The 12689-nt window shown below is 34.7% G+C and overlaps 1 non-coding gene across 1 annotated transcript; it reads right to left on the reverse strand.

The window, feature by feature from the left end:
• Positions 1-11840: 11840 nt before the first annotated feature.
• On the reverse strand, positions 11841-11947 carry LOC121218849 (small nucleolar RNA R71). Its single transcript, XR_005915325.1, has one exon. It is a non-coding gene; the product is annotated as a small nucleolar RNA R71 (small nucleolar RNA).
• Positions 11948-12689: the final 742 nt, after the last annotated feature.

The following is a 12689-nucleotide window of genomic DNA, read 5'->3' on the forward strand; positions in this document are numbered from 1 at the left end:
TTTGTCTATCTAGAGTTTTGAACACCTCTAATTTTCACCAAATCACTCTTAAATGGTTTTAAATTTATTTTTAAAGCCTTTAAACTTCCATAAACTTGATTTATGGATTTTATAAAAGTGTTTTAAATTGAGAACACTAAAAAGAAAAAATATATTTCCAAGATTTATGGTTCGTACATGTTCCATAAGTATTTTTCATCCATATCGAAAATCGATAGAGGTGAGGGGGTGTTACAACAAATTCCTAAAATCTAGCAACATGATAGGAGAAGTGTTGAAAATGCGAAGAGTGACATTTAAGCTAAACGTGTAGGAGATGAAAAAGAGTCTATTAGTTGTGTAACTCCCAAGTAATTTAGTAAACAATTGAATTCTTAGAGATGACTTATTCAAAGGCCATAAAATTACCATGTGTTACCCTATTTTTGTTTATAAAATATGTATTTAAAGGTGGTGTTGTATCATTATACCCCATTGAAAAGCTTAACTTGTCCTCAAGTAGAAATGTAGAGAATTACTCGACAATTGTGGCACCCCACACTCGACTTCGACAATAGATTCGAATGCGAGATGTCACACCTGTTGCTGGAGCAACTCAAATGACAATCATTCATTACATCAAGTTAAGAAATTAAGTTTGAAAACATTTTTGTAAAAACATAGAAAATAGATAAACTCAAATTTGAACTTGAAAGTCATGTTTAAACCATTTAGAATCAATTTATAGGGTTTTGAATGTGTTTGGGACCACAAAAGGCCTTGAAAGTCGAAAATGCTTAAAACAGGGCAGGGACCTAAGCCTTGCACCGTGGTATCGGTACAAGTGGTTAAAAGTACCGATATTTCTCCTTGGTATTGTAGATTTGATGCCTAGAATCTTGATACTAAAACTTGAACTTAGGGGGATAGAAAATCAAGTTTAAAACACCAACCACAACTATTGAAACACCCTTGAACATAGTAAACAAAAAACATGCTTAGAGAAATATTATGACCATACTTAATTTCTTCATCAAACAAGTTCAATCATAATTAAAATATACTATGAAAGGCATGTAATACCAATCAAACATTACCTTAGTGAGGAGATGGCACTAAGAATGCCAACATAACTAAAACTTCAAACACAACAAGCTTAAAAATAGCCTTTAGAGACTTAAATGCTAAATAGCAATTGAAACAAGCACACATTGACATACAAAAACATATTCAAAGTATTCAAATTTCCAAAATTAACACATAAGACTCATAGGTTCTCTAGACTTAGGTACATGCCCTTTTACTACTTAAAATTTGGAAGATACATTACAATCACTTGGTTGAGTTGAGATATGAACCTTTAGATGTCATTGGACTTCACGATAAAATCAAGATTGCATGAATGACGTTTTGAGACTTCATGAACATGTCTTGAGACTTAGAAGGCTTTATATTTAGACATTTCACCTTAGAAGCAAAAAAATTAGCTTCAAAGTTTCATGTCTTGAGATAATCGAGCCTATGTCTCAAGGACATGGTTGGAAATCTCGAGACTTGTCTAAAAATGTACCGAGACTTTGCTCCCTTGAATCAGAGTTTACCTTTGAAGTTTCATGTCTGAAGACCTATAGTCCTATGTGTCGAGACACTGCTGGAAAAATGAAGTATTTAGGCTTAGAAACATTTTTAAAGGACTTTGGGATACTAATTTTTTTTTGTATATTACATGAGTTATTTAGAAACTTTATTTTTGAGTTTGTAACACATTGGAAATAATTTTAGAATCGTTAAAAAATTTTTTGCAGATTTGATTAAGGGATGTTAAAGTTTATATTTTTCATATCAAAACATTTGAAAATCAAAACTAACATGTCCCCTTTTTTTATATAAAAAACCTTATAAAAATTAGCATTTGTAAACCCTCACTAAATTCAAACATTATTTTCAAGTTAAAAGCTCCCCCTATTTAAAATACTTTATGAATACTTTGTTTTGAAAATGATTTCATATAGTTTGCTTGAAATTCATAAGAGGAAAAATATTATGACGTTTTGAAATTCAATTGTCATAATTTATTGGCAATAATCTAAAGTTGAAATTGTTTTGTGTTGTCATTGCATATTAAGTTGATGAAATTTGTAAATTTTTAACATAGTTTCCCCCTTTTTGGTATATATAAAAAATGGACATTTGAAAATCAAAGAATGTGAGGAAGCAATAGGAAACAAAGGTATATGATATGATGTAACACCCCAAACCCGGCCTAGGAGTTATGGCCGAATCTGGCGGTGTCACATTGAGGTGTTTAGCGTAAAACTTGTTGTTGTTAAAATCTTTAAAATCAATTAATCATTTTGTTATTAAATGATGATTCCAAAATGGGTTGTTCATTTCCAAGCATGCATCATTAAAAACTAATCACTTTTAAAGCGGTATAAATTTTCCAAAATCTCATTTATTGCGAAAACGTGGTGTCTTTGAAAATGATTACCTTTTGAAAACCCGTCTTATTCTACAACTATTAGTTTATATCAAACTAAATAAATAAAAACCCGACTTAAAGTTTATAACTTTAGAGAGGTCTTTTTACATAAAAATACCCAAATTCAGTTACTTATAAATCAAAAGCTAAAAATAAAAGTTGATGCAGTTGTGTGGCCACCTCCGAGTCCCTCGCAACACCGAATCAACTATGGCTGAGGACTACCTGCACAGTTAAGAGGAGAGGGTGAGTTTACAAAGACTCAGTGTGTAATCCCTTATCAAACAGTTGGCATACAGAACAGAATTAGTCTAGGCCAGAGCACTTTAACAGTAACAGTATAGTATGGACCTTAGCCCAAATACAGAATTAGTGTGGGCCTAAGCCTGATACAATATTAGTATGGTGTAAGTATGCAAACCCATCCCAATCCAGCCAACACACCACCCGTACCAACCCAAGACACCATGTGGGGACAGAGTCGACCCACCCAACCTTCACACTAATATTGCATCATAGCTGCCAGTAGTAATAATGCAGCAGAGCTGCCAATAGTCAGAATGGCTAAAAGCCGTAAACAGGATAGTTATAAGCTACAAACAGAATGGCTACAAGCCATAAGTACAATAATGTGATTGGCACAAAGCCATCAGTAGCAGTGATATGATCGACACACAACCATCAGTAACGGTAACATGATCGGCACAAAGCCATCAGTAGCAGTGATAAGATCGGCACACAGCTATCAGTAACAGTGAAATATGATCGGCACAAAGCCATCAGTAACGATACTATGAACGACACAAAGCCATCAGTAGCGGTACTATGATTGGCACAAAGCCATCAGTAGCATCGCAGCAAAGTTGCCAGCAACAGTATCGCAGCAGAGTTGCCAGTAATAGTATATGTGGCTAAACCATCAGTAACAGTGATTGTGGCAGAGCCACCAGTACAGTACTTCCTCCATAACAGTATCCCAACCCCATGCAGAATGTTGTGTATGCAGAATGCCATGCTCAATCATAGTCATACATATTATAGAGAAAATTAGTCATACATAATATAAGGCCATAACAGTCATTTTACCCTATGGGGGTCTCGGTGTAGATATCGACCTCTCAAAAGGCTCGCAGTTGCCTCGAGCGACTCAAGTAACCTAATTGGTCATAATAGTGTAAATGGGCCCAAGGCCCATTACTCGGCCCAAGTGGGCCCACACGCTCATGTGGCCTGCTTAGCCCAGATTTCACCACGACTATGAGATCTACATAGCTCAGTCTAGTATTTGCAAAAAATAGTGGGTTTCATCCGTGTGGGCCCACAAGCCCATTGAGTCCACACGGCCCAGCGTGGCCCATTACGACCTAAGCCCATGAAAATGCTCATGGAGGCCTCTACAGTTTATCGCCCATGATTCGCATGTTCGACTTTCCACACGAGCGATCGTACACTCGTGTAGTCTCAACGCCGTATTTTGGCTTTTCGGCTTTTTTTCCGTTCTACAGTTATAGTGGGGTGGTTACACACCTGATGCGATTTATAGATTCCCTTTGTTCCGAAAATTAATGATCATCGCACCCTTGATCAACCTCGACCACCACCACCACTTAGGAATAGAAGCAATGTAGGTTGGAGAAATCAACGAAAACCTTGAAAACCTCGCCAAATCCCAATATTCTCTCCTCCAATCTCTCCAAATATCTATATTCTTGATATCCTCCATAACAACCTCCAAGACCCATTCAAACTCTCACCCAACAGAGTTCGAAACCACCTCAAACTCCTGCCGCCTGATGCTAGCAAAATAAATATCCTTTTTGCTTGCAATGAGATTCGAACCCAAGCCCCCCTCAATAGCCCAACATGCCACTTGCCTCATTGTCACAAACTCTTTTATGTCACATTTTGTCTTCAATTAACTAAAAGGTTTAAAGGCCAAAGTCCAGGTTCCTTTAAAAGAAAAACCAAAATAAATTGCAAGAACCAAGACTTGAACCCAGGCTCCCTTCCAACCTTAATGACGCCACAACCACTAGACCACATGCTTCCTTATGACATTTTTTAACACAAAAATTTAAAAGGCCTACATCCAAGCATCTAGGGTTTTATCCACCAAAAACCAAAATTTTTGCTAAAGCCCAAGTTTGAACCCAGGACTTTTCCAACTCCTCTCAGGTCCCTTAACCACTAAAGCAGACATACTTTTGTACACAGTTTCTAAACCGTTCCCTTACTCAAGGCCCAATACTTCTAGGCCTAAATTTCGGGGCGTTACATTTGACATATGGAAATGCAGAAAAAAAAGAGATCAAAGTATTCTATAGAAATTGAAAACAATAACAAAAAAACCTAATAGCATCCAAAGTTAATGTTAAGCATCCAAAAGCAACAAAAATAGCCCACCAAAATATGAATATCCAGAATGAAGTCTAAAGCATCCTAAAATATAGGACTAGAAACCAAATGTGCTAACAAAAAACATTTAACCAAGGCCTAAAACATCCAAGAAAGCATAAAATACCAAGTATCAACAAAATATACCAAATATCAACAAAGTGCATAATAGAGCCAACAAATCGCACATCCAAGAAATGAGATGATGGAGAAGGAAATCAAGACATGAGATGTGTCATTTGATCCTCCAAGCCAATGAAACGCAAGTCAAATTTTTAAGAGAAAGCATCGAAATAGTCGGTAAGTGAATGATCCCTATCAGAGATTCCCCTAAGGACAGTGAGAAGGGCTAACATGGGAGGAGAAAGAGGTAGAGCTAAGGTTGATGCATTTGCTCTGTCGCCATGGGCCTTGAGAGGGTTAGAATCTTATTCTTTCTTGGGTTGGTTCTCACCACCATTGGGTTGATCTTCACCACCTTCAAGTTATTCTTCATAACCTTCGAGTTGAGCTATAGGAGCATGTCGCTTAAGGTTTTCCTTGGCCTATTGCTCATTCTTGAAAAAATAACCATAACTTTGAATCATTTTTTACCAATAGATCTTGTTGTGATAATTTTTGGATTGACAGACACAATAATGTCAAGCTTGGCGAAAAAGTAGTTGAGGTACATGCCAAATTTGGGTGTGGCTTTTGAAGTGAGAGGCTTTCCAATAACGAAGGAAATATTGTGAAAAAGGAGATAAGCAAGGTTTAGTCAGAAATTATTTTTAAGGAAATAAAGTCACCAAAAATCTGTATTATGAAGGTAGACATGGTTGTTTATGGGGTGCCACACCCAAGTCAAAATGAGGTGAAGTAGCTGATCATGAAGACCTAAATGGGTGCCATTATTGTTAATAGAGTAAGTGTTTGGAGCAGCCATACCATTCTCAAGAGAAGTGCTAGCATAGTGAATATAAAGTTGGGTAACAAATTATGTAAGGGTAAAACTAATGTTAGCCCATAATGTACAAAGAGATGCCTACGGTTTCTTCTGTACAAGAAGATTGATCAAGGTGGCATTAAAATAGAAGGCACAAACTAAGTTAGGGAGAACCAAACATTTGATGGTAAGAAAATTAAGCTAATCCCAATTTTCAAAGGTAGTAAGGTAAGTGAATCCAAACTATCGCAAGTAATAAAAATCAATGAGGTAATCGAAAGATAAGGATTAGGCCGCAAAGTGAGAATAAAAATGAATTTTTGCATAAGGAGTTTGAAAATAACTGGAACGACGAAAATGTGTAAGTGTACACAATCGCAACAAGTAATAAAGTGACAAGTGATGTCGAGTTATCGTAACCATAAGGACTGTGAAAGAGAATATTTATGAAATGCAAATTTAAACAATTTGGTGATGGAAAATATGTTTATTTGAAGTGGTGATATAAAAACTAAAAAATTAACTAAGTGCTAACTAAGAAAATAAAAAGTAAAATTCGAATGCACAATTGCTAAAAATGAGTTTAATCAATATGACATAAATGTATTAGATTAATTTTAATCTTTAACTTAGAATTATTGAAATCGTGTTCATGTTGTTATGAATAATTTCACAACAACTTGGTAACTTACTAACTAATGCACATACTTACCTACTAGAACTTAATAATCTCTTGACCATATCTCTATGTCAATTCAAATGATTAATCGAATTTTAATAAGCAAATACAAGATTAAGTGAGGTAACAATATATCTCTATATTGAAATAATTTAATCACAATAATCTTGCAAGTTATGCAAGGCTAATGTATTATTTAATACTGTCACTAAATTAACCCTCAGCTACTTTAGAAGATTAAACATGCACCAATTAAATATTGTGTCCATTAATTACAGTTTCATTCCGTTTAAATAATTAATTCAAATTTTACTTTACAAGCATAACATAATTATGGTTTTATTTAATTAAACAATTTACTGAGACCTAATAACAACACAAATACATTTTTAATAATCGTAAGTGAACAGAATGCAATTAATATAAAACGAAGGAATTTAAGTAATTTTAATTAATTGAAGAACAACTACACAAATATTCATGTTCATGATCAAAAAAAAAAAAGAGAAGGGCACTAGAAAAACAAATCTCGGTGGTTTTCCGAAGCCAAACTAGTACGCTCCTCTTTTCTCTGCTCATTTTGTTAATCCAAGGCCTTCACGAACACTTGATTGTTTCTACTTCAAGAGGCGTGCAAGATATTTTTCAAGAGGGGAATTGAAAAAGGAAGGAAGAATTTTGGAAAGCAACTAGAAGGGAAAAAGAGATAAATGTGTGTGAGAGAGACGTGTGAAGTGAAAGATGTGAGGGATGAAAAATGATGAAGTGAAGGGGGATTTTTATAGGGGGAGATGGTTGTTAAAAATAGCAGCCATCCCTCTTCCCTTGGTCAATCATGCATGGTCGGAGGGATGGTTTGACTTGAATTTGCTATTTTTAGCTAAATATAGAAAGCTTGAAAAAGGAAGGGGTTTGAACAACATTAAGGACAAGTTCAAGGGCTGATTTTCACTTATAAAAATTAGCTAAAATAAGATGATTGGATTAGCTACATGGGACGACTTAATTTTCTTGGTGGATCAGTCCTATTCATTTAGCACAACTAGACCCCTTTTTCTTAATCAGGCTTGTAGTTAATTTTAACCCAATTTGTGTTTGATCAAAATTAATTATAAAATGTGTTCAATAATTATCATTGGACCATCCATGGCTGGGAAAATAATTAGCTAAATTCTTGGGTCACTTGATACAAAAAATGCCTCAACGACACAATCTTCCCTAGGTGACTACCGAGCCAATTTTTCACCCTTTGTGCAAGCTGTTGAAAATAAATCAAATTTGTGTAAATTTATTATAAAAATAATAAAAATTAAATATTTTCATAATTTGAATGAAAATTAATTATTTTATAATTAAATATGAATTTTGACAAAAATGACTAAGAAACTGCCTGAATTAGAGTTAAAAAGGGGCTGAAAATGTCTATATATTTTTGTGTTTCCACATCCCCAAACTTAATTTATTACTTATCCCGAGTAATGCACAAATTGTATAAGAAGTTACTTAAAATCACCTTTGAAAAATTTCTTTAGAAATAATTTCTTCCCACAATTATGAGTTTAGTGTAATTATGCTCAAGAACAAGAATTTTTGAAGTTATGCAACTCAAGTATACCCATTGGTCGAATTATTCTCAATTATTATCATGATAGCAAGAATAGACCAATTGCTCTCTCAATAAAGATATGCTAAATTTTTACCAATTAATTTTTATCTCCTCATTTAAGATTAACAATCACTAAGTTTAATTTATACCTTCATATATTGAACTTAACAATTTATCTCCACTAATGTAGTCAGCATAGAAATTTGAATCAATAGGCCTTTTAAATAGGTTGTAACTTGGATTGGCTAGGGGTTGGTAAAAAATAGATAATTTTAAGCTAAAAATCCTAGAATCAGCTTGCATCGGACCTTTGAAATAAATTCCTCCAAATTCATCAACTAATTTTGTATTTGAGTTCACATGCTCTTTGTACATCTATTTCTTTTGAGTACATATGCTTGATCTGCCATAATTCAGTGTAGCAGATTGAACTAGTAGTCGCACTTTAGGATCTTGAACCTGACTCATATACTTGCAGATGCCGTCTTTTATATCTTTTGTTTAGGATTTTTACTCTGGACATTGTTACGTCCAAAGGCGGTAAAGTTGTTGGCACCGTTGCCGGGGAGGCAACGTCACTATATTGATTTTAATTTTTGCATATTAATCGAATAATTAAGAAATTTTTAGATTATAGCTACAAATTTATTTTTGTTATTTTCTACTAATCTTGTCTTTTTGGGTTTAATGTATGACTTGTAGTAGGGGAACACCTACAGAGCCAGTAACAAATCTAGAAAGAATAATTCGATGGAATCGTAGACAACAACAACAACAGTAACACCTAATGTAGAATCTGCTACCTGCTGGAGTTAATTTACAACCACGTGAGAATCCACGTGAGAATCCATTGTTCGACGAGGCTAACGATAACAATCTAGAAGATCCACCAACATCACCACAACTACCCGCAAATATAAACATGTCATATAATGAGAGGACTCTTAGGTAATATGCGCTACCGAATCTAGATATGGTTTAAGGGAATATAATGAGGCCAACCATCACGACCAATAATTTTGAGATTAAGTCAGCTATGATCTAGATTATAATAGCCCATTTTTAGTGAAATCGGAATAGTAGTTTCGAGACCACAAAATTTGAAATCAAAAAAATTTATTTTATTATTATTTTATTTCCTAAGCATGATAGTAGTACCGTGTAAAAATTTCGTTAAGAAATTTTACCATTTACATGCTTAATTTGATAAAAAGGACTAAATTGAAAAAGGTGCAAAACTTGAGCTCTATAAGCTAAAGGGATATAATAGCTATGGTATTAAATGCTTGGAGGGTTTATGTTGTAATTAAACCATTGAAAATATTAGTGGACTATTATGGACATCATTTTAATGATTTTAAATGTTATATACTAAGGTTAATTAAGTAAATTGTTAAATAAATAAAGTAAAATAAAGAAAAAAACACATGGATATCTTCATTTTCACTTCATCTTCACCGAAATTAACCTAGAAGAAAGCCATTAATGGAGCTTAAAAATTTGACTATGTATTAAACTTGCATGTAAGTGTATTTTTGCTTGGTTTTTAATATTTTCTATGTTTTTGGAGTCGTTGTAGCTTAATCTAGCTAGCCCGAGGACTAATTTGGAAAAATTTTAAAAGTATAGGGTTTTTCCATGAATTTATATTAGTTTTTTTATGATTTATGGAGGAAAAATGAATGTTTGATGATAGTTGAACAACTTCTGTAAAGTAAATTTTGTTAAAAATGTCAAATAATGATTTATTTAAAAAAATGTGTAAAATATGTAGTGAAATTGAGAAATAGTGAAATGTATGAGTTTCTTTGGTGTGTATGTAATTCGGCTAGCTTGGGTAGGGATTAGATTGCATGAATTTTTAATTTACGAGCTTAAGGAGTAAATTGAAAAGAAATCAAATGTGTAGGGGCAAAAGTATAGTTTTGTTAAAATACGAATTTGGATTGAATTGAATAGAATAGTTCGTAAATTGGTTTAATTTATTTATTTAGATCAAGATAGATCTCAACCAAATTTAAATCGAGGGAAGGCAAAAGTCGTGGATTAGCCGATCGTACTCCTTCGCGATAGTGTCGATGTAAGTTCATTGCAGTAAATTGCTTAATTAAATTTCTTTATGTATTTGTACTCTATAATTTAGTAGAAAACGGTTGTACTTCGGTACTCCTGATCGCACTTACGTGCCCCTGTTGTACTTAGTACCCCTCATCGTACTTATGTGCTCCTGTTGTATTTCAATTCTCCTGATAGCACTTTTGTGTTGTGGTTATGTTTTGATAACATTAATTAAGTAAAATAAGAGTTCATTCATTTAATGTTAAATTAAATAAATTGCTACGTACTTACTAAGCTTTATAAGCCTATATGTGTTTGTGCGTCGTTTTGTAGATTCTTTTATTGACTTGGGACAGATTGAAACTTCGGCTCACACTATCCATCACCGCTATTAGCTTTTGAACACTTTTGGGATTATGGCATGTATATGTGGCTATAAGTATATATGTAAATGTGTTTAGATAATTTTGGTATAATAATTAACAACTAAGTTATGTGTTTGGACACTTTGTTTTCTAGGTTGTATATATGTATCTTTTGACTTGATAAAATGGTATGGATGCAGTCACTTGTGATATGATGAATTTGTGGTGAATTGGTATTTTAGTATGTATGACTTATATGGCTATTTGGTGCTAGTTTAGAATCGCATATTTTGGTACCAAATGGTTTGTGTTAGCTTGGTAAATCAAATGACATGTGAAGTTTTAAACTTAGTTTGAAGTTAGTAAACATCTTGACAAAAATTCAAGTATCTAATTGTATATGAAATGATTTTGTGATTGAGGTGCCTATTGGCACATTGGTTGGCTGTGTTTGGATCATGTTTGATTAGTTTGATTAGGCATGATTTTGGTGTCTTATGATGGCTTGAAAATTTGTGCAAAAGTGCTTATACATGGTAGTTTGGGTGAGAAAAATGGCTCATAAAATGGACTATTTTTGTCCACACGGGTAGAGACACGAGTGTGTGTCTCAACCGTGTGTGACACACGGCCAGGCGACACGGCCATGTGTCCTTTGTAGCTTTCAAAGGGTTGCAAGTTAGGCTGTTACATGGCCTAGCACCCGGCCTGGCACACGAGCATGTGAGGTTACTTTGAAGGGTACACAGCCTGGCACACGGTCTTGTGGCTTGGCCGTGTGACCCAAGTCAGTGAGTTACACTGGCATGGACATGGGCTAGAACACGCCCGTGTGACCCCTGTAGTGTTGAAAATTTTCAATGTTTTTTGAAAAATTCTTTGAGTTTCTGATTTAGTCTTGACTTGTTTCTAACGCATATTTAGGGCCTTGTAGGCTTGTTTAATGGATAATATGAATGTTTTGAATTGGTTTTAAAGTGTTTATTGAGATTATTTGAAAAGTTTTGAAATATATGCTCGTTTGATTTGAAAAACTCCAGTAATGTTCTGTAACCCTATTCTGGAGATGAATACGGGTTAGGGGTGTTACACAGATGATCCAGAATAATTTACAATTTTGAGGAAAAATGACAGAAGATCTGAGTTAGCATCTAAAATGGTTCTTCCAGATTTGTGATACCTTCAAATATAATGGGGTCACTGGTGATGCTATTCGTCTTCGGTTGTACCCTTTTTCATTAATCGATAACACCTTTTCTTGGCTAGATTCATTGGCACCAGGATCAATCAAGACATGAGATGAACTCGTAGGGAAATTCCTACAAAATTTCTTTCCCATGAGCTAGACGACCCAACTAAGAAGGGAAATTTTGATGTTCAAACTACTAGAGGGGGAAAGTTTTCATGAAGCATGGGAGCGTTTTAAAACGTTAATTCAGAAATGCCCACACCACGGACTGCTTGAGTGGTTACGACTGCAAATTTTCTAAAATGGGTTGGATGTGCATTCAAGGTCAGGATTAGATGGAGTAGGAGGAGGAGGAGCCCTAATGAACAGAACGTATGAGGATACGTACAAATCAAGAGAAATTATGGCAATGAATTCTTGCCAGTGGCCAACTAAACGATATATATATGGCCAAAGACCATCTACGGTGAAGGCTGCCCAGGAGGATGACAAATATCAACAATTAGTGGACTAAATCAACCGAATAGAGGCTGGGAAGAATGCATTGTCTATCTATGGAGGTGACAAACCACTTTTCCCTTACATTAACAATCTCACCCAGGATGTGAACTATATTGGCAATAAGGGTGGAAATCCTTATTCAAATTCATATAATCTTAGATAGAGAGATCACCCGAATCTGAGATGGGGAAGAATCCAAGGAGGAGGTAATAACTCGAACCAAGTTAAAAACACTAACTATCAACCTCCTTATATACAAAAACCTCAGGAAAGGGCCAACCCGAATGACTACTGTATGTGGTCAACTTCTAGATAGAATCGAGGAGGAGATGCAGTCAATGAGAATAGACGTGAAACATGTGCAGTCTCAGTGCCCAATTCAACAAGAATATTGGCTAAGCTTGAAGATCAGATGAGCCAATTGATGAGCACGATGGGGGATAAAGAAAATAGGCACATGTATTCCTAGTAATACCAAAAATAGCCCTCGTAAAGAAGAGAATGAGCATGT

The sequence above is a fragment of the Gossypium hirsutum genome, chromosome D06, assembly GCF_007990345.1.
Source record: "Gossypium hirsutum isolate 1008001.06 chromosome D06, Gossypium_hirsutum_v2.1, whole genome shotgun sequence".
Lineage (NCBI taxonomy): Eukaryota > Viridiplantae > Streptophyta > Magnoliopsida > Malvales > Malvaceae > Gossypium > Gossypium hirsutum.